Here is an 18,015-nt window from a genome sequence, read left to right as displayed (position 1 = left end):
GCTGACGTTGTCTGATCACATTCTTGGAAAGTACTGTGCTGAATTTGCAACAGCTATGCTCCTATTTCATGTTCACGAAGGCCTGTGTTGCTATCTGCCTATTATAGGCGAGGGAACAGAGATCAAGCAACTTGCCTAGCATTCCATAGCTAGAGCTGAACCCAGGATGGAAGCACCCTCATGTTCTCTCCCCTCTGGCAGCTGCTTGGAAAGACCTGGTGTGTTGGCTGAACAGCTGGGAGGGAGAGGGTGGGAGAGGGGATAACAGGACATGAGGCTGGGACTGGTGGTGGTGGAGGGGGGTAGGGTAGTATGTGCCCAGAGCATCAAAGACATCATTTAGTGGTGTGTTGGTAAGCATTTAACAACCAACTGCTCTCCAGGAAAAATAGTAGAAAAGTCTCTAATGTGAGGCATTTGCCGATTTCCATGGTGTAAATATTCCCACCATGGCTGATTTCAAGTTATCAGTGTGATGTCACTGAATACTAGGTTCTCGTGAGCTAGCAGGGGCTGGCTTCGGCACTCCACTGGCCTCATCTCTCAGGTTCTGGTGCTTGCAGTTTATTTGGGAAACAGCAGAGAGGTAATAGGAGGAGAGTTGACACTGTGAAGCCTTTGTTTGAAAATGCAACTCTCAGGGTTATCGAGTCTTGCGAAAAGAGGCTGGAGAACATGGCCAATTAGAAGGCTACTGCTGACTCTTGGGAGCAGTGAGGCTTGGGGGCAGGCAGGGGTGGGAAGGGTCCTGGGAAGAGATGGGCCAGATCCCATCATATTCAGTGAGGTGAAAATCTTTCCCTCTGTCTAGAATCTCGGGAATCTCTTGCTCTAAACATGCATTTCTCAGCGAGTCTTCTCAGAGACAGTGAGACCTCAATACTCCCTCCTCCTTTCCCCTCTAAGGTCAGGTTGGCCCTAGAGCAGTTTTACAGGGGAGCGCTTGGCTTCTTTTGTACATCCATCCTGTCCAGTTATTTAAAACCAATGACAATGACATATATTTCCCAAACAATGACCTGGAAATATTCATTTGGGAAAAAGTAGATTTTCTTGGAAAGAAACCCAGCTGGGGAATTCAGGATAAAAGGCTCATTAGCCTTTGTGCTCAGGTGTGACAGAGGCCTGCTGACCTTCAGGGACATCTATGGGATTGGAGAGAATGCAGTGGGGGCCTCCTGCCCTGATCCTGTATGGACAAGGGGGCACCAAGGCCAGAGTGTGGCCAGACAGAGATCAGGGCTCGCCCAGAACCAGCAGTCCAGGCTTTCTGGGGGAAGATATTTTTAGCTGGATGTTGGCGTATGGGCAGGATCTGGAAGGGCAGGGATCTCTGGGGGTCTGAGAGTGGCCTCATGGCTACCATTTGCCTCTTTGATCTCAGATCCATTCTCGCCCTTCCCCTGCTTGGCTCTGTATCCCAAGGACTGGCCTTGCAAAACTGCAATTCCCAGGCTTCCTTGAAAACTGACTCTGGCCAAGTTTGGCCAATGAGAGGCACTGACAGAAGATTGGAGGGCTGAAGGAAGACCGAGGAAAGGGTATGTCTCCTCCAAGTTCTGGCTTTGGTGGTGTCTCTGCAGCAGTTGTGTCTTCTCTGTGGCCCTAGCCGTCATTCATCAGCCTCTTTCTGTGGCCTCAGCTCCCCCAGATTGAAGAGGCCTTTAGGTGACTTTAGCTTCTCCTGGGTGGCCCTGGTTTCTGGGCTCTGGAAGCACCTCCTCCTGCTGCTGTTCCTCCAGAGGGCTCTGGTGTTGCTGATCTCTGTTTGCCTCACTGCTCCTTGCTTGTCTTTGTAGCTCTTGCAACTTTGTAACTAGTTCACTGTGTTGATTTATAGGGCATGGGCTCTGGACTCTGTTTTCCTGCCAGGATCCTGCTTTCATTCTTGCCTGGCCCCTCCTCCCTCATCCTGCCCTGATCTGCCTTGCTCAGGGTGGAGGCCCGCTGACCTCTGGGCCAGGTCCCCATTCTGTGGCTTTGTGGAAGCCTGTATCTTAGTGAAAAGAAAGGTGAGGCCAGAGTTCTGTCTTGTGAAGGGAAACACTTGCCCAGGGTTATGCACCAGGCACCAGAGGGCTCAGCTTTGATAGGTCTCCAGGCCCCAGATGTGGCTGCAGAAGGGTTTGGATTTTGCAGCTTGCCTGTGAAGGGGTCCGTGAGAGTCTTCCTCAGAACTCCAGGGCTTCCAGGAACAAAGCTGGGAAACCACCAGTCTAGTCTTAGCTTCTATTTTGCGCATGTAGAAACTGAGGCCAGAGAGGAACCGGGGCTTTCCCAAAGTCATACTGGCTCCGAGCAGACTGGCAGAGCAGGAACTCAGGCTCCGGTCCCCTAGCCCAACGCCTTGAGGCTCTGCCTCCGGATTCTCGGTAGCTTTGGGAAGCACAGGGGCATGGGGCAAATAAAGGCGTGTGGTCAGGAGAAGGCACCCAGCCCTGCTGACAGGCCTGTTTGCTGTCAGCAGAGGCCTCAACTGAACTAGCGTTGCCTCGGCCCTCCCTCCTCAGGAATCCCTGCATCCAGATGCCTGCTTCAGGGTTGGCAGAGACCCATCCAGTGCCCAGGTGCGCCTAGCATCCAGCCTCTATGTGCAGGGTGTGAGTGTGGAGACGTGCCCTAGATGGGACTTGAGAAAAAACCCTGAGTTCACTCCAGCAGCACCCTCCAACACCCTTACAGAGAAGGGCCAAGTTGCATAAGAGCTGTGTGGCTGCGGCTATGCTTGTGTTCCTTTGTACAGAACTGAGAGGGCTGTGTGCTCATGGGAGAGGGATGACTCAGCAATGCTGTTGCTAGGGGAGGCCAAGATGGCAAGCCAATGGGCCAGGGTGGGGGCAGCGTGTGCGGAGCCCTCTGGGAGCATTCCAGTGTGGAGCAGAGAGTGCCCACAGTTCCCTCTTCAGGCCAGTGGCCTGCTTGGGTACCCATCGAGTCTTCTCCCACATCATGGGGCTCCTGCCCCAGCTGGTAAGCTCTCTTCACAGTTCTGCATGCTCACCAGCTCCAGGCAGCAGCCTTGAGTTTGCCCACATTTGAAGTCTTGGGGGCATGGAGGGGTGTTTCAGGCAGAAGGTAAATCGCAGGCAAAGCAAGGATCCAGGATAGTGTGCCAATGGGTAGTCCCATTGGAGTGGGAGATGGTATCCCCACAGGAGAGTCCCATAAGAGACCTCTAGAAAGGACAAGTCATTACCTAATCACACAAGGCCCTCAGTGACTGGCTTGCCCACACTTGAGTCTGAACATCAGGGGCCATTGAAGGTTTTGGAGTACGTGAGTGCTGGTGCCAGAGGTGCTCCAGGAAGGTGGGGAGGGAGTGCACAGAGCATGTGAGTAGAGCTAGAGACCAGGGTGGACCAGGCAGGGTGGGACCACACGGTTACTAACACAGCATGGAAGAGGGCTGGCCCAGGACAGTGGCCACAGAGGGCAGAGTTAGGGTTGGTCAGTCTCTCTCCCTGGGCCTCCAGGGTCAGAGGGAGGAGCTGCTTCCCCACTGCCTTAGGGTGTGGCTCAGGAGCATGGAGTGGCAGTGAAGAACACCTGTGGACCGGCACCACGGGCCCACCATGCTACATCTCAGTCATCTCATCTGCTAACTGAGAATAATATCATGTACTTCCTAGTACTGTTGGGAGGGTTGAATATCTGTGGAAGCCCTAACACAGCTCCCAGTTCCAGCAGGTGCTTAGGAACTGTGGGCAGAGGAGGTCCCTGATTCATGGACTAGCTGATGATTCCTCTCAAGGGTCCAAGCCAACGCCCAGCCTTTCAAGTCTTCCTCCACACAGCCCTTTCCAAGGCCTCTTCACAACCTTTCTGTGGCCCCGTTGGGTCAAGGTGGGTGACTGCCAGGGCCCTTCCCCATCCTCGGGGCACCTTCGCCTCACTGCGCCCAAGACTTCAATGAGCAGGAACCGGCCTGCCCTTTTATCCACTGGCTACCGAGGGGTCAGAGCCAGATTTGCCCCACCCATCCCGCCCAGCCTCCTGGCTTGGGGAGCCGGAGGGGAAGATGTGCCGTGAGGTGGGCGGCCTGACCAGACGGCATGCACTTGCCACTTCTACATTCCCCCTTCCTTTAACGATTGTCAGGAAGTGTTCTCAGAGAAAGGCTTTTTAGTGAGGAGACACGCAGTTAACCAAAATGTGTTTCTGGGAGGAGCCCTGGTTTCTCTTCCATCAAGAGAGGGATTAGGAGGAGGTTGAGACCAGCCTGGCCAACATGGTGAAACCCTGTCTCTACTAAAAATATAAAAATTAGCTGGGCATGGTGGCATGTGCCTGTAGTCCCAGCCACTCAGGCGGCTGAGGCATGAGAATTGCTTGAACCCAGAAGGTGAAGGTTGCAGTGAGCCAAGATTGTGCCACTGCACTCCAGCCTGGACAACAGAGTGAGACTCTGCCTCAAACAAAAACAAAAACAAAAACAAAAAACGAGGAGCAGGGCTGGGGCCAGGCCCAGTTGCTCACACCAGCAATCCCAGCACTTTGGGAGGCTGAGGCAGGCAGATGTCTTTAGCCCAGGAGTTCAAGACCAGCCTGGGCAACACAGACCCCCTTCTCTACAAAAAATCGGCGAGGAATGGTAGCATGCACCTGTCGTCCCAGCTACTCAGGAGGCTGAGGTGGGAGGATCACTTTATCCCAGGAGGCCGAGGCTGCAGTAAGCTGTGATTGTGCCACTGCACTCCAACCTGCATAACAGCAAGACCCTGTCTCAAAAAAAAGGCTGGGCTAGGTTGTAGGGGAGCTCAGCCAAACCCCTCTTCTTCTTGAGACCCCAGTCTCCTTTCTGGGGTTCTTGAGCTGAAACTAGGGTCCTGCTGGGAGGCATCCTAAGGGCCACTGGCAACGTGGAAGAGCACAGAAACCTCCCTGAGGGCAGGCGAGGGGCAGGTGGGTGTGGAGCCAGGCCTCAGGGGCCCTTGGCCAGGCGGCTCCATCCCTGGGAGGTGAGGGCTGCTGCTGCTGGCTGCTGTGCCAGCCTAGGATCTGTTCCCTGTTGCTGCTGGGTCCCGGCTGGCCTGCCGCCTGCCCACAGCTTGCTTGGGCTGCCAGGCCTTTGTCTTCATGGGTTCCTGGCTTCGCCCCTGATTTGGGTGGTGAACACAGATGACTGACACAGAGCAATGCTTTCTTGACACACAGGGCACTCCCTTCTCCTCTTGGAGACCGGAGGGTGTGTGCCAGGACAGAGGCTGTGCCTGGCGTGTGGGAGAGAGTGAGCCACAGGAGGGTAAGGGCTGGCCCTCAGGCCACATGGAGAGCAGCATGAGCTATTTTTCTAGATTCTGTAAGAATTCTTCCTGCTGAATGTAAAACTCTCCTGCTGACAGAGAAAAGGCCGAGGAGAGTTGTCTCCTCCCTGGGCAGTTCCTGCACTGTCCTTAGGAGCTGGGGAGATGGAAGGCGGGAGAAGGAGAGTTGGTTTTGCTTAAGACTGGGGAGCTGAGTCTTAGGATAATCCACCAAATCCCATGGTTTTGCTGGGGACCTGCTGGCTGGCAGGAGATTGGACAAGATGACCCCTTGGCCAAGTGAACCTGGCATCTGCCTCCAGGGCAGCTAGCTGATCTTGGCACTACCCCCCTGAGGACAGGTGCCCGTTCCAGATGAGCATTTGGGCAGGGTGCTGAGGCTGGCTTCATTTCAGAGCATGCCCCCTGCCGGCAGCCCCCCAGGTGCGAGGCTCCGGACTTAGAAGTTGTCATGAAACAGAATCATGGCACTCTTGTCCATATTGGCAGGGGAAATAAAACTCAAACTGAAGAGAGTGGATGTAATGTTCTCAAGTGTAAGTTTTTCTTCCATAAATTTTTAATTAAACCTTTGGCACCCATTATGCCTTCATCCCTGGAAAGCTCTGGCAGATGCCAGAATTGTAGAACCATTTTCAGCACGTGTGAATCCAGTGAGACGATTCACAGCTCTGCGGGGCACAGCTGTGGCTGGAACTTGAACAGTTTGTGGTGGCTTACCAATTGCATTTTCGGCTGGTAGGATTGTGCCTGGTCTGTGTGCTGGAATTTGGCACATCAGTGCTTTGCTGCAGTGCTCAGAGGGACCTGGTGACAAGTGTCCAGGCCCTGGAATAGGTGAAGACATCAGTGGCTTGGAGCCCTGTTTTTCAGTTCTCAAAAGTCTGTTTTCATTTCGATAAAAATATGTTAAAATTCATACAATCTCATCAAGATTATCTGAGTACTCACCTCATAGCTTGGATTTGCGGCACCACTGAAGAGGCCCTTTGCATGCCTTCATAAAGGTGTTTGCGTGTTCGATTGCTCGTGTTTGCACCAAGGGAAGGCCGAACACTGCCGAGGTCCACGGTACAAAGGAAGTTCAGTTTGCTTGCATTTGTTTAGATAAAGTGAAGGTGGAACAAAGCTCATGCCAGCGGGCAGGATGGAGGCCAGGCACCCGTTAGCGGGTGGCCAGGGTCACATTCATATGGCAAACAGATTCTGGCTTGCCATGTGGCAACTTGCTAGAGTTCACTGGCTATAAATGCGCTGGGAAATATGTGAGGAAGAGATTCCTGGAATTAGAATTAGGAAGAAATTAACTAAGTGTCTATTTAAGGCAGATTTTAGTAGCACCGTAGACTAATGTGGCTTCAAATGAACAGGACAGCTTTATAGAGTTATCAGGTAATCCCTCATTAAAACTGATGCCTCAGGGTTGTGTGCAGGGTTTTGGTTTTGTATCAAGGCTGGTTAACCCGAACTTACAAACAAAGTCTTAAAGTTATTAATGCTACTTTGTCTGTTTGCATACATCTGTTTGCAGGCATTCTCTCTCTGCGTTGGTATTAATTAAATTGAAATCCAGAAACAGAACTGGCCTGAGGCCACATCTTTCTACTATTAAACCCATTCTTGGCAATTTAACTTTAGCAAAACACATCATCTAATTTTATTGGTAGTTTTGTTTGTATTTTATTTCCAAATTTGCTTTGGCTTTTTATGTGTTCAAGGGTGATAAATACAAGGAGTGGATCGCCCTAATTTTTGTTTCTATATACATATCCATTCATTTACCCGGGATATTGCCTGAGCTCCTGCTGCGTGACAGGCATGTTCTAGGCAGGGAGGATGCAGCAGTGAGTAAAGATGAAGAAAGCTCTGCCCTCGTAGTCTACCATCTAGAGGCAGAAACAGCCCCCAAAACAAAAAGAACCCTGAACAAACCAAAACCTCACAAACAAATTAGTAGATACACAACAAAATATTCGGTGGAGATGAAGGAAAAGTTAGCTGGGTAGGAAGGTGGAGCAAAAGAGGCATTCCCCTTAGGTAAGGTGGTCTGGTTGGGCCTGTCTGAAGAGGTGATATTTACTCATAGACCTGTGTGAAGCAAGGGAGTGGAGCATACCAGTTGGAGAAGGGGGTTTTAGCTTAGGAAGCAGCCAGTGCAAAGACCCCTGAGACGGACATGTGATCAGTGCATGTTGTAAATTTTAATTATACTGAGAATGAAGATTTTATACTCATCAGTACATGGCAAGATTGGGCACCTGGGGTTTGGGAGACTGCAGCAAGAGGTAGAGTAGCCAGCCTGGTGTGGGGGCCTAGGAGGACCCCAGATCCAGACAGAGGAGAAGCCTGGGGGGCCGAAGGCTTCCCTCAGGCTTATGAGCTGAGAGGTCAGCATAGTACCTTGGCTGAGGGAGGGCAGAGGGAGGAGCCAGGTCGCACCCTCCCCACCCCTGCAGCCTGTTCCCCCCACAACATGGGCGCGTAGAGCAGTGGTTCTCAACCTTGAGCAGAATCACCTAGAGGGCTTGTTAAAACATGGACTGCTGAGCTCCACCCCAAGATCTCTGATTCAGGAGGCCTGGGGTGGGGCCTGAGAATGCAGTTCACCAAGGTTCCCAGATGATGCTGATGTTGCTGGTCCAGGGACCACGCCTTGAGAGCGCTGATCTAGAGCAAACGTAGACCATGCCAGGATATGCCAAAAATGATTGTGGAGAGAGAGGGAGGCACAAAGCCTTCACTAAAGGTGCCCCCAGGGATGTGACTAGGTCTGCAGTGTCCTTTGCTGAGCACCAGTGCATGTGTGTGTGACAGGTGTTGTCCGTGCATCTGAGTCCGTGGTCATTACTGTCAGGGGCCTCACAGGTCAGGGAGGAGCCTGAAGCTTGGGCTGGATGGGGTTGGGGCGCAGCTCTGGCACAGGGTCCCGGGCAGTCGGCACTCAGTAAATATGGACTGACACTGAGAAGTGGTGGCTCTGATGTTACCACCTGGAGAGTGTATCTGTGCCCTGTGAATCTGGGGTCCAGCGGCTCTTCTGTCCTGCCCCTTCTCTCTCTCGTCCTCTGATTCCCCAGGCTTTAGCCTTGTCTCCTAGCCGGGGCGTGTGTGAGGTCCTTTGTAAGTGACTGGGGACTCTGGAAACATGAGGTGGCGATATCCAGGGTGAACTCCTGACACCTGGCTTGATTCTCCCAAGTCAAGACCCTCTGCTTTTCCCAGGGGTCTACCTTGGTTGTGGGTTTGAGCACTGGGGGAGGAAGGAGAGGGAGGCAGTGGGCCGTGCTCTGCCTGGAAGCGCGCAGGAAGCTGATGGGAAACATCTGAGCCAATAGCTCTGCACACAGAAAATAAATCCTGGCTTCCGAAGAAGCTGCAGAAAATTGATTTTTTGCAGCTTCAGTGGTCATCCTGAAGGATTTGGGGGATGGAAACGGGGCCCATTTCTCATCTCTGTTCTGTGCTGCTGGGCCAGGTGTTCCTCAGGCCTGGGTCAGTACCCCTCACTCCTCCTTGTCTCCCCCACCACTCTGTGCAGACAGGAAGGGGCGGAGGGCTGGTCTTCCTCAGCTCACCCCTAGTGTCCAGCTGCTTCCTGCCTGTTGCCTGCCCTCTGGGCCCGCTGCCATGGATGGGAGAGGTGCGCGTGTTCGTGCAGCCAAGCTGGGATTATGGCATTTGCACAGGGATGTAGCTGTGGGTCTATGTGTCTGGGTTGTCGGAGGACAGGCTGGGGTGGGTGCCCTTTAGAGCTTGGCCTCTGCATGACTGCCTAGTCCCTCAGTGAATGCTGCAATTGGCTACTAGGGAGACATTAGCCAGCTAGGTAAGTCTGCTGTAACCATCCCCCTGTGTCTGGCCAGGCTTGCTAGGGGCCAGGGCCATGTCTGGGAACAAGGGCTGGCCCTCTGGCATGTTTCCCCTACATGTGTAGAGAGTGGATTTAGCCCAGGCCCAAGGGATCTGAAGATTCCCACAGCCAGGGAGGAAGCTGCAGCTACAGATGGACAGTTCCCGGAACTCCTGTTGGCTTTGGATGATTTCATGGAAAACTTGGCCAGGGTGCTGTGAGGCAGAGCTGTGACCTCTCAGCTCAGCAGCCAACACAAGGAGTTGCTTCACCTTGTACAGACATGCAGTGTGGGCTGCCACAACCCTCCCCTGGCCCTGTGTCAGTTCTGCCCTGTGGAGCTAGCTGGGTCTCTCTGGTCCCCAGCCTGTGCCTGGCTGTCAGGAGGGATGCATTCGGTCTTCCTGGGCTGACGTGAAACCCCATGAGCTCAGGCCTAAAGAGCCCCACCCTTTGTCCACATGGGGATGTAGGGATTAGAGACAGGAGTCTGGACTGCTGTGGTCGCTTTTGTTGAGGCTCGGAATTTGGAAAGGAATCGTCTTTCCTGGTGGTCCTCGCTGATGTGGCATATCAGTGTCTCTTTCCCCAAGTAGCGCCGCCTTGCATTGCTCGAATGTTTCCATCTTGCTTGACTTATTGGAAGGAGCCACAAGTGAACACCCTGCCAAAAAAGATCAAGTTCAACGGGGGTTTTGATGCTGAAATCCCTGAAAAGTGACAAGCGTTTCTTTTTCCTTGTCTTGTTTATAGTGGCAGCTTCTGTTGCTCACACCTGGTGGCCCTGGTGCTTATGCTTGGGGTCACAATGGGGTTGTGAGGAGGGAGGAGGATGGAAGAAAAGGGGAACATTGGACAGTGGATCGTGATGCAAAGGAAAGGTATTTTCTTTTGGTAAAAAGTGAAATGGGAGCACTTATAAACCCTGATCAGCCCAGAGTTGGAAAGAATAATGTTATGATCATGAAAGTGTTATGGATATGGTTCTTTCCCCCAGATTTGGCCTGCTCAGGGATTCTATGTCCTGGAATTTCATGCATCATCTATTAATGCCATAATGTTGTTAATAATTATAAATTAAAGAGCAGCCAACTTAGTAGGTTCTTATTTGCAGACATCGTGCCAAACACTTTATTATCCATTATTTCATTTAATTATCTCAAGAACCCTATGGGTAATTACTATTGCCTTTTGAAAGTGAGGGAAACAGAAGCTGAGAAGTGAAATAACTCATCTGAACTCCACTGAGAGGCAGAGCAGGGAGGCCAATGGTGGGGGCTCTGGACTCAGAGCCTGGATTTACCCTATTCTTAGGTACTCCTATTCTTAGGGTGCCAGGTACTCCTGCCTGGGACAGATAAGCAGGGAGGTTGAATGCTTTTGTTGTAATGATGATGAGAATGGTGATGGAGAGGTGATAAAGGGCAGAGGCCCTGGAGCCAGCCTCCTGAGTCCAAATCACCACAGCACTGCTTAGCAGCTGGATGACCTTGGGCAGGTGCCTCAGTTTCCTCATCCGTGCAATGGGATAGCAGCTGTACTTGCTCAGGGGTTGTTGTGAGGATTAAATAGCTAATCCACGTGAAGGGCCTAAAGGGTACATCAGTAGGTGTTGGTGGTGATTATTGTCATCCTCTGTGTGTTCTCCCAGGTCCACACTTTGCTATCCAGGAGGCCCTATGGGTTAGTGTGGTGAAGCTGGCACATGATGAATGTCCAATAGATATTCACTGAACGAAGGAATGCAATTTACCAGGTGCCCTAGAGGCCTCTGGCAATAATTAATCTTCTCTTAAAAGGATCTTCCACACAACTTCCTGCCTGAGACTGACCTGCAGGTGGGAGCCTGCCTCTCATCCACAGTGGCCAGTGTGCCTTTCCTGGGTCTGCTTGGCAGGAGGGTCACAGTCCTGGTGGATCCCGGTGGCTGCTGGAGGCACAGGTTTCTTGAGAGGCAGGTGATGGCAGACCCCAGCCCTCCAGCCTGTGAGGAGGGGGATGGTAGGAAAGCTATGGTTCTCTGAATAAGGGGGCTGTTCCGCATCAATGTGCAAGTCATGGAGCTGGAGCCCTCCCCCCAGCCTCATGGGAAGGGGCTTGCAGAGAGCCCAGCCAGCCAGCGCAGGAGGCTGCAGGGCCTGTCAAGGTTAACAGATAGTCCTTGGCTCTCCCCTAGGAAGTAATTCAACTTCTCCCCTGACTTAGGCCACATTGTTTCAAAGCATGTGGTATAAACTACTGACCACTGGGGAATTGCTTGAATTAACAAACTCATTTTTCTCGAGACCTGAGGTTGAACTTGACTGGGGAGTTCAGGGCTCTTTTGTAGAAATCCAGTAGATCAGGAGAACTCATGTTACACCATGTTTTCAACCTTGATCAAATGCACATTTTGCATGATATGGCCTTCTCCACGCCTGCACTCTTCCAGCTGCACCAGATTGCTTGGAACTGTGGTAAACAGGCCAGTAGCTGGCACTGGAGCCTGAGAGAGCCAAACTCCTGCCTCGGTTGGATGGAGCTTCAGAATGACTCCTCCCTCTTCTTCTCTCACTCCTGCCTCTCCCATACCTACCTTCAGAATGCCTTATACTATGAAAGAAGGGATATGAAGGGTTAGCTTGAATCATGCGGGCTCCCCCTCCCCCTACCCCCTCCACTCACTCTCCTGCATGTCTTGCTTCTGCCTATGAATACCTTCTGAGCCTGCCTCCACTCCACTGGTGCACCCTACACAGGGCCCACTAGAGATGCAAAAGAGCAACAGCAAGCCAGTCCCTCTCCCACCTCTAGCCCCACCCACACAGCCCACCGCCAGGCCTAAGCCTAGAGCAGAGCTCAGTGGAAGCCCAGGGATAGCTCCACACCTTAGAGGACACAGGCCTCTCTCCCGCAGGCCAGGAGCTCCCCAGAAGGGTTCCACATGTGATTTAGGCTGAAAAACGCAAGGGACAGTGGATATCCAGGGCATAAAGAAGATGGGACTCAGGTAAGGAGGGGGTAGGCTTCCTGGAGGAGGCTGGGTGGCATTTGGAAGCCCACAAGAGAAGAGAACAGGTTTTGCCAGGCTGATATGGAACTGGAAGACAACAGTGCTCCCCACACTCTGTCCACTGCCAGCTACACACTGGGGATTCCATTTTGGTTAGGCAGGCAAGGGAGTATGTGGCCCAAGTTAATGGTTCCTAATCCTGCCTAGCATCCTGAGCACCTGGGGAGCTTATAAAGCTGTGCACAGACAGCTCTACTCCAATCAATTGCCCTTGGATGGGGTCTAGATATCTGCAATTAGAAGATTCCCAGAGGGTTGCTATGCTGGGCCATGATCCAGAGACCCCTCCCTACTGCACAATTTGGCTCTCTTTAGCCTGTCTCCTTTTCTGGAGAGGCTCTTTGGGGTTCAAAGACCTCAATCAATGGAGACACATTTGATGGACTCTCCCTGGCTTTCAGTGCCCCCATGGACCAGTTCAGCTCAGGCCATGGGAGGTGAGTTCTGGATCATAGTACCTCTGGGTCCCAGGGCTCAGCCACTTCCTATGCCAACCTCTCTCCATCTAATGGTGGATGGCTCTCACCATCTCCTCTGCACGGGTTTCTTTATTCCTTGACTCCTGTCTCTTCAACCTGGAAAGAACCAGAGGCTGCCAGCTTTTGGAAGCATCATGATGTTTTGGCTTTATCTGCTGCTGCACTGCAGTTCTCCTGCAATTTCCTCACTCAATCAGGGAATCCAATTGGCCCAACTCAAAGGTCCATGATAGCCCGTAGATTGGTGCCACAGGTAGCAGATGGGAGGGGAAACATACAAAACATGTTGTCAGTGGGCCAGGGGTGGGGCAGGCAGGTGGTGGCCATGATCAATAGAGATCTCTGTTGAGGCAGAATCTTCTAAGAAGCTGAAACCTGGCAGAGGCATCTCCATCAGGGAAAGCTGGCCGGGTAGTCATGTGCAGGCAGGGAAACAGAACTAGAAAACTTGGAGATTCATGTGCTAGAGTCCTCATTTCCATTTCAAGCATGAAGTCAGAGACTCTATGTGGGTGCAGAGGGGCTCTTGGGCCTTCTCACAGCCATAGATATGGTTCCTTCTTTGTGCATCCCAGAGTTTAGGGTGCTGGGAGAGTAATGGCAGGTTTGGAGATTACTTAGCTCTCTTGGTCTTCTTGTTTTAAGGAATTTTCCTGACAGAGTTTCCTGATCTGAGCACCGCTGTAAAGCTTCAGGGGCTTAGGAATCTTTTGACATTGAATAAGTGTTGTGCTGTATGAACTTTTCTGGGGAGAGGGGTCCATGCCTCTATTAGCTTCTTCCAGGGGCCCCTGGCCCCAGGCATGTGACAAGGCTCTGCTTCCTGGAACATTTGAGTTGCACTAGTTTCTTGTGTCCTCAACCACAGTGAGATCTGTGGAGCAAATGGCCTTGCTTGGTTTCATCAAAGGAATGCGGAGGTGTCTTCAGAGTCTTTGTCCTCCCTGGTCACTTTCCTGGTGGCTGCTGTTGCCATAGGCAAGTTCTGGGGGAGGTTGCCATAGGCAAGTTCTGGGGGAGGTTGCCATCAGAAAAGGGTATGCAAGACAAGTGCACAGGGCTGTGTTTTATGCATGTGCCAAGAGAAGAGTCTCTTGTCTTTGCCTCTTTTGGTGTTGGCACTTGGCTTAGAAGAGCACAGAAACTTGGGCCCGGAAGTGTTTCTGCCTTCCTCTTCCTGGGCTTCCACAAGAGTGCCCCTGGGGTCAGGGGAGCTGCGAGAGCCTCTTTGGAGTGTGTGACTGCAGGGTAAAGAACCTCCTTTAGTTTCGTGGCCCTTGGAGGCAGGGGCTGTGGAATGACTCAAGCTGGCATAGGCTTATATCCAGAATATTCCCCTTGTGGCTTCCTGCCTAGGTCAAGGCCAAGCTTCCTGGGCTTTAAGGGGCTCTCTTAAGAGATCAGACCCAGCAGTGAATGCCTGCTTCACCCTCTCTGGAGCAGCTGTCATACAAGGTATTAGTTATGTGCCAAAAAGGTTCTGACGGAGACACGCCAATGGCCTTGGTTGGAATGCCGGAAAACATTCATCCCGGTGGTGGCTGTGGTGCTGACAGTGGGTACCGTCACCCTCCTGCAGTCTGGGCTTCATGTGGACATGTGTGCACTATTTATGTGGCTAATAGGCTTCCTTACTGAGGGCAACGTTTACATGCCATAAAAAGTCCATTAGCTGAATTTAAGCTTCTCCAGAGATCATGGGGCCTAATCTGTACTTGGCATTTGACGTGGAGGGAATTGAAAATCCCAAGGACCCTTTCTGCTGGTCTGTTGCTGGGATCGAAGAGAGAACTTCGCTGAAGGCACGAATAGGTGAATGGATGTATTAGGTGAGCGGGTGAGAGGACAATGTCATTGGGGCCAACTGCTTGTCTCACAAGGCTGTGAATAGAAGTGAGGCTATTTTTGGATAGGTATTCAGTAAACAGCCTTTTATTTTTAATGCCAAGTGGCACAAAGTTAGCCATGGTAACAAGACAGTTTTGTTATTTTTGAAGATAAAAGTGTTTTAAAATGCCATTCCCTGTTTTTAAATCAATGGTTTGAAAACTTTTTTGTTTTTACTCTTCAGCTAAAGACTTCACCAGGCTGAGAAGCAGTACCAGTTGACCTTTTCCCGCTTGCACATCCTAAGCCTGAGTTTAAGATTGTCTCTGCACTCAGGCAGCGTCCTTTGGCCCATCTGAAAGTGGGCCAGTTCTGCTGGCTCCTCTCCTTTCTGGGAAGGTCACGCAAGTCCCTGAGCCAAGATGAACAGAAGGTTTGTCTGAGTCAATATCTCTACTGCATGCCTGGGCCCAGCAGAGCTTATGTTGGGTCGGTAGTGCAACCTTCAAGGCCTGAATTGAGGACCCCCTGGTCCAGCAAACAGCACAGCCTGAGATGCTGGGGGGCCATGAAATGACACCCTAGAGTATGAGATGCAGAGAAGTGCTATGGGAAAACAGACCCGCGCACACACACACACACACACACACACACACAGACACTTTAGAACCGGTGGGTCCTGAGCTTGAATCCTGGCTCTGCCACTCACTAGCTGCATGAGCCTGGTCAAGTGCCATGACTCTCCTGAACCTCAATATGCTCACCTGTCAGATGGGGATGATGATATGCATACTGCCTGGGTGGCTCTGAGTGCTTCATGACAATAATGAGTGTTAAGTGCCATGTAAAGCACAGATACTTGAGAGCAAGATCCTAACAGTCTGACTTTGGATCTTGCACTACCACTCACATGACCCTGAAGCTCAGAGAGATCGAGTGACTTGCTTGGTTTTCTGTGTACATGAGTACGCCTTCCCTTCCCTCCTAGTCACATCCCACATCACAGGTGGTAGATGAGCCTATCAGTGGTAATGATGGATCCTGTGGTCAGTCTTGTCCTCTTGCCAGCCGGGCCAGAGGGAACACCCCACGGGCGTGGGTGCTGACCAGCCCTGTCTGCACACTGGGGCTGTAATGATTTCAAGACTGTCCCCCTCACCTCAGGTTTGAGGAATTTGGAGCAGAAGGGATGTGGGGAGCACTCCCTTGCCGCGGCAGTCCCAGGAGTCCGCCCCAGCCTCCTGATCACTAGCAGGCCTCAAGACTAGCCAGGCTGTGGAGCTCAGCCTGACCCTGACCTTGGACCCTGAACTCCACTGGTGCCCTGTGTCATGCACAGCCTCGTCAGAGCCGGCTCCCTGGGCTGAGGGGCTGCTCTGTGCTCCTCTGAGTCCCTGGCCGAGCGCACCGAATTATGTAATGCTGCTGAGCCAACATTTATGCGTCGCAGCCAATTTGCCGGCCTAGAGTTACACTGTGCAGATGCTCTGCCTTACGGCTTGCTTTTGTCTCGGAGGCCGTAAGCAGATAGCATAACCCCGCTTACCATTAGACGTTTCGCAAATCATCTAGGCTCGAGCGTGCTGCAGCCAGACAGTTCATTTATGCTGCGAAGGGTATGATTTGTAAAGTAATAAATTTCCCATCTTTCTGCCAGCAATAAAGTACAGCAAGCAGGCGAGGCCAAAGCCCTCCAAAAATATACTGGCTCCCAGCGAGACCTGGAAGAGAGCTCTTTCTGGTTCTGCTTCTCTCTGTTCCTGAATTCGTTGAATTCTGGGAAGTCAGGTTTGGGCCATAAATCCCCCTACCATCTGGGTGACCCTGGGACCCAGCACAGATGTGTTACTAGCATGGGTAATTGGCCCCTACCATGACACAGTTATCACTTCTGGGTCTCTCTCGGTTCTGGCATTAGAAGAAGGCCTTGCTGGACATCATTCAGATTGGGATGGAAGGTTGTTGACTGTCTCACCCTTATTTGTGGCTATGTGTCTGTGCTTGGGACCCAGGCAAGGCTCTTTCTCCTGTGAAGTTAGCGGCCTACAGTGATGGGTGTGTGTGTGCTGGTGGGAGCTCCTCTTGGTCTCCTGTGATGGCTGCAAGGGCAAGTATTTGGTCAGCCCAAAGGGTTCTCTGTTGTGAAGGTGGCTGCTCTGAGCAGAAGGTCAAGGACAGGCACAGAATGAGCCTTAGGAGTCTGGGTCCCAATTTCCTTGGAGGAGGCTCAGTGGATGGTGGACACTTGTCACCAGCAGATGCTTCCTTAGAAGCAGGAGTTGTCAAGGAGCCCCTGGAGTTTCAGCCCAAAGTGGCAGCTCTGGTCTGGGACCCTGATGGGCAAACAGGTGGCTTGGAGTCCCCAGTTTTCACCAGGCCTTTGTTCTTGCCCCCTTCTTCTGTTTAGAGGGGCCGCGCTCTGTCTCTGACCTCTGTCGCAGATGATGGTGAGGCCTCGCGCAGCTCCCACTCTCTGCTGGTGGGAGCTATCACTGTTTCCTCTGTGGGAAAGATGGGCCTGAAAATGACAAAAAGCCTCACATTTAGCTCTGACAGTTTCCTCTGGCCCTCACCTTCTCAATTTTCATATTTTCTCTCTTTTTTTCCTCTTCCTTCTCCTTCTCTTCCACATCTGCCTCCACTTCTTCCACCTTTGATATTTGCTAAAATTTTGTCCCGTTTAAAAATTACATAATGTTTAAGGACTAGATAAAAGTAGGAAAAGGAAGTTAAAGTGAAATGGCTCAAACACAGTCACTGTGACTGTTGTGTTCTATTATTTCTAGGCTGAGGTTTTCCAACTGAGCTGTGGGGGCCCCAGGAAGGGACATCCCCCTTCACTTACGGCAGCCCTGCCATCACCTGTGGACACAGAGTCTCTTCTAGAATTCTTTGTCCTAAGTGGGGTGGGTAGATAGAGACTCCTTCCTACTGTCGCGAGGACAGTCTGCTTTTTATAAAGTTGTTCCCAGCATCAGAGGCCAGCTCCAGTGGTGGGAAGGAAGGAAGGCAGAGCCCTAGGAATGCCCCTGCCCTGACTTAGCTCCCACAGCCTCTTTGATTCTGCTGTCTACACCCCAGCTCCTCCACCAAACAGTCTCACCCAGGTCTTGGCTCAGGCCCCTCACTCAGCTCCAGCATTCGCTGTGTGTTGATCTCAGTTCGCTGGGGGGTGTGGGGGAGTTATTAGTTACTGTCTGATAGGATTGTGAGGATTAAAGGAGATGATCTGGCAGGCAGAAGGTTTTAGCAAATGTTGGCCAACAATGCAGGTTCAATGTATGCATTGGGCACAGGGCCACCTTGTTGCTCAATCCAAAGGTGCCTATACATGTCAGTGTATGTGACCTTCCCTGACCCTATTGGGCAGTGCACAGCCTTTGTCCTGTATGTGGTAGTCCTGTAGGTGATGTTTCCAGGCCTGGGACTAGAAAATGAGGGTCCAGGAGAGAAGTTTTTTTTGGAGAGGTAGGGGAGTCCAGTGTGGGGGTTAAAGTGGAAGACTCAATTCTTTTGCTCTGCAAGGGAGAGCAAGGTTGGCAG

The 18,015-nt window shown here is 51.8% G+C and overlaps 1 long non-coding RNA gene across 15 annotated transcripts in view; it reads left to right on the top strand.

Moving 5' to 3' along the window:
* Window positions 1–18,015, top strand: part of LOC103244569 (uncharacterized) — a 316,604-nt gene that overhangs the window by 185,469 nt on the left and 113,120 nt on the right. For 8 of the 15 annotated variants that reach the window (XR_012090848.1, XR_012090853.1, XR_012090851.1 and 5 more), the window contains one exon: window positions 14,717–14,905. The exons of the other annotated variants lie outside the window; for them this stretch is intronic. This is a non-coding gene — a long non-coding RNA (uncharacterized lncRNA). The remainder of the gene's footprint in view (window positions 1–14,716; window positions 14,906–18,015) is intronic. 15 annotated transcript variants of the gene reach the window in all.

The sequence above is a fragment of the Chlorocebus sabaeus genome, chromosome 23, assembly GCF_047675955.1.
Source record: "Chlorocebus sabaeus isolate Y175 chromosome 23, mChlSab1.0.hap1, whole genome shotgun sequence".
Taxonomy (NCBI): Eukaryota; Metazoa; Chordata; class Mammalia; order Primates; family Cercopithecidae; genus Chlorocebus; species Chlorocebus sabaeus.
This window is presented reverse-complemented; position numbering and strand designations above follow the sequence as displayed.